This window comes from Dioscorea cayenensis, unplaced genomic scaffold (genome assembly GCF_009730915.1).
Source record: "Dioscorea cayenensis subsp. rotundata cultivar TDr96_F1 unplaced genomic scaffold, TDr96_F1_v2_PseudoChromosome.rev07_lg8_w22 25.fasta BLBR01001415.1, whole genome shotgun sequence".
NCBI lineage: Eukaryota > Viridiplantae > Streptophyta > Magnoliopsida > Dioscoreales > Dioscoreaceae > Dioscorea > Dioscorea cayenensis.
In genome coordinates this window covers 26,998-30,875 of record NW_024087806.1, presented here as the reverse complement: position 1 = coordinate 30,875, position 3,878 = coordinate 26,998, and the positions used below count along the sequence as shown (strand labels likewise).

The 3,878-nt window shown below is 35.6% G+C and overlaps 1 long non-coding RNA gene across 1 annotated transcript; it reads left to right on the top strand.

Annotated features, from left to right (window-relative positions):
• The first annotated feature begins 1,049 nt into the window (after positions 1-1,049).
• On the top strand, positions 1,050-2,491 carry LOC120256388. The gene is made up of 3 exons (XR_005535285.1): positions 1,050-1,417; positions 1,895-2,103; positions 2,284-2,491. It is a non-coding gene; the product is annotated as an uncharacterized LOC120256388 (long non-coding RNA).
• Positions 2,492-3,878: the final 1,387 nt, after the last annotated feature.

Sequence of the window (3,878 nt, the reverse complement as noted above, 5' to 3'; positions counted from 1 at the left end):
ATTTATTTTCTTAGTGTCTCTTAAAAAAAAGAAGAATGATAAAAATTTGAATTCCTTATAAAGAAATTCATTACTTGGGAGTTTGAACTCCTCACAAGAACTCCAATAAATTAAGGTGAACTCAACACATCTTTTTTAGCAAAATCCTTTGTTGCCTTTCTCAAAAATAAAAAATAAAAATAAAAATCACCTGGCTCTCATCCAAAGCTTCATCAAAAACTTAATACGAGTTAATACGAGTAAATTTTTTGAGTGAATAGTGAATTTTGTCATGTTTTCAATTTGAGCACCAACTTTCAATTTATATCAAAATGATCACAAAATTTTAATTTTGTTTCTTCGGCAGGACAATTGGGGGATTTTGGTTATAATTAAGTGACATAACAGCTGAAAATATGATGTGGACACCCAGGAACCAAATCAACAACTGTCTATAAAACATTATATTGAAAGATAATTACAAGAGGAACAAGTTTTGTATTGAAAGCAAGGATCAAAACAACTCAATTTTTCGGGAAAACTCATACAAGTGTGATTTTTCAAGAAAATTCATACAAGTGGGAGGAACTATATGCAAACCAGTAGAAAACAAATAACCATCTAAAAATAATACAACTCGAAACATATAACAAACTTTAGTGACCAAAACAAAACGGGCCAGCTGAGTCACACTACTACGTGTTGGGTTCTAATGAACTTGACCGCTTAACCCTCTCCTTTGCCTCGAACTAAAAACATTTCCTGGATGCTTCAATCTCAGCCGTCCCTTCAACGCACAATCCATGCCTTCTTTCTTCTACCTAAAACTTGAACCACACTGCTTGATCAAACTCATCATAGTCGTTCACATCTCCCTCTCATTCTCCAATGACTCCAACTACCTTTCAAATACCTGAAATGACATAGCTACCTTTCCAAACCTGAAATGACACAGCTACCCTTCCAATCCAAACTAATTTCACCAAGACAATCACAGCATCAACCTTCTTGCTTCTTTACTTCATCTTCTCTACAATTCAGCTATCTTCAATCACATCTAATGTTGTCCACGTAATCAACTTATACACGTGGCTTAATTGGCTGCCACGTCATCATCCCTTCCCTTCCACCCCTCCCTTTTCTTCATCCTTTTCCCTCCCGATCACCAACGGCTGCCAGCCACTACACCAATGGATCAATAGAAGACGACAACAAAGGAAGCATTAATTGCGCTGTTGGCTCTCGCAAGACAGGCCAATCTCTGATGGATGCTCGATGGACTCAGAAGTGGAACCAAGCCTTCTTTTTCATCTACGTCGTTGGTCTCAACGTTGACCCTCTATTCTTTTACTCTTTGTCCATCAGTGAGGCTCGCATGTGCCTCTATGTCGATGGATGGTTCTCCATTACGATCACTGCACTCCAGGGGCGGCTCAAGGTAAAGCCAATTAAGCAACCGTTTTAGGCCCCCGAAAATTGGGGACCTCATCAAAGTTTAAATTAATATAGCTTTTAAAATCTTATTATGATTATAATAATAACTATGTACTGGTTAAATAATAACTTCAAAATTTAATTTGTGACCTCATTATTAACTTTAAATTTTTAAAATTTTTAAAATCTTATCTGTGAAATCATAATAATTATTTGTTGTATAATTAATTAATATTTAAACCTTTTTTATTTAATACTGCACTACTTTCAAATCTTCCATTAATTTGCTTTTTAAAATAAAAACTAATAAATTAAGTTCTTAAATTTTTTTTACTTTCATGTATAATTAATTATGTTTTTCTCCCAACAAACAAATCTATTTCCAAAAAATGTAGCTTCAATACATAATTAATTATCTTCTTCTCCCAACAAACAAATTTATTTCTAAAAAATATAGTTAACTAATTAAGGCCAGTTTTAGGCTTTTATAAGCCTTGAGCCGCCCCTGCTGCACTCCAGTGCATGATGGACACAGTGCACCTCTGGAACATGTGGCTTTGTGTGAGGTCCACCATCCGAATGAGGCACCTCGATGGGGATGAAGGAAGTCGGCTTGGCCGTGGTCACCATCACTACTTGGTATCCGTGAGAGACTTCTTTGATCTCTTCATCATCCCCCTTGAGCCCCAGGTGAGGCCCATATATCATCATGTCTTCTTCTTTCTTCTTTAGAAAATTTCAATTAATTAATGGAACCATCATAATATTGCAATTGCCATTAGAGTTATTACTTAGTCTCTAATGGAACCATCATAATATTGCAATTGCCATTAGAGTTATTACTTAGTCTCTATTCCTATTTATCTCTAGTTCAATTCAGCATGCGAGGTTTACGAAAATAGGACAATGGCCCTCGTGCGATCACAACCACCTTCACCTCCAAGGAGCTTTGTAGGTATTTGTCCCTGAGTGCACGTCTGATGGAGAGAGATAGAGGGAGAGAAAGTTGTGTTCAATTGCCAGAATGGGAAAGGGATGAAGGAAAGGAAAGGGAGGAGGGAAAGGGATGATGATGTAGCAGCCAATTAAACGTGTATAAATTGATGATATGGACAATTGCTGACTTGGTTCCTGAGTGTACATATTTTCGGCTTCCACGTAACTTGATTATAACCGGATTCACCCAATTGCCCCGCTTGAGAAACAAAATTAAAACTTTACGCTCATTTTGATACAAATTGAAAGTTGACGCTCAAACTGAAAACATGACAAAGTTCAGTACTCACTCAAAAAAACTTTACTCGACTTATTACATATACTTAGGACTTGGTTTTGCAATCTTTGGAGCCTTTGGCTTGACGAAAATAATGTTCTGATAATAACCACGGTGTTCATGTTAAATTCGAACCCGTTTTAAATCCAACCCAACTTGGCCCAAACACAGGTCTAATTGGATTGGCAGGTCAGGGTCTAATACTGTTTAATAATCCCCTATTTTTGCATTATCTATTGGTAAAGATCAAAACTACAGTTCAATCCTCTTCCCTCAGATGCTCTTTGGCATATCTTCCACACCAGCAAGACTCAATTGAATTCAAACTTAATATGCTTGCAAGTTTTAATGTTGTTCTAACATCTCAGTATCTCAGTCATCCTCAATATATGTGTCACTTCTTTGTCAATGAGCTTTGTCTTGATATTGATCATGTAACTGAGCATAGGATTCATTTTCATCGATCGGTTTGAATTGTAGTGAAGGAAATGCGCCAGTTGTTACACATATATCATACATCCAAGAGTTGTCCCTATTGTTTAATATCAAATACACATTTCATTATTAACAGGCCACATTTTGATCCGCGCACACATGACCAAAAAGGATATGTATAGGTTTTGTTACATTAGTTTCAAACAGAAAAAGGCTTCTCAGAGCACTAGTATATATATATATATATAGAGAAGAAAGACACATCGATCTATGTTTTTAACGGTTAAGAAACTGTCATACATTATTGTTCAGAAAACTAAGACAAGAAGGAAGCCGACTATTAAACAAGTGTCCTGCTATTCTACCAATCTTGGCATAAAAATAGGTGGTTTATTCACCATCCCACCTGTGAAAAACAATTGTACAAAAACAATTGTACAGTGAACACATACAGATATCACAATTCTGAAGATACAAGAAGTGATGAGCTTAATTCCAAATAAGACAATAGATTAAATATGTAATTCAAACAGACTAAATACTGGAAGATCAAAGATGCAATGATTTGTATATAACCATCTCATTCAACCACTTAAAGCTTAGCTCATCACAAGTAAAAAAAAAGGGAGTAATTTGAACCATCAAATTATTGTACACTCAATCTTTCTAAAGATACAACAAACACATGCATATCACAATTCATTCTAAAGATACATAGAAAACAGCTAGCTAGTGCATTGAATTGTAGTCAAGAAAT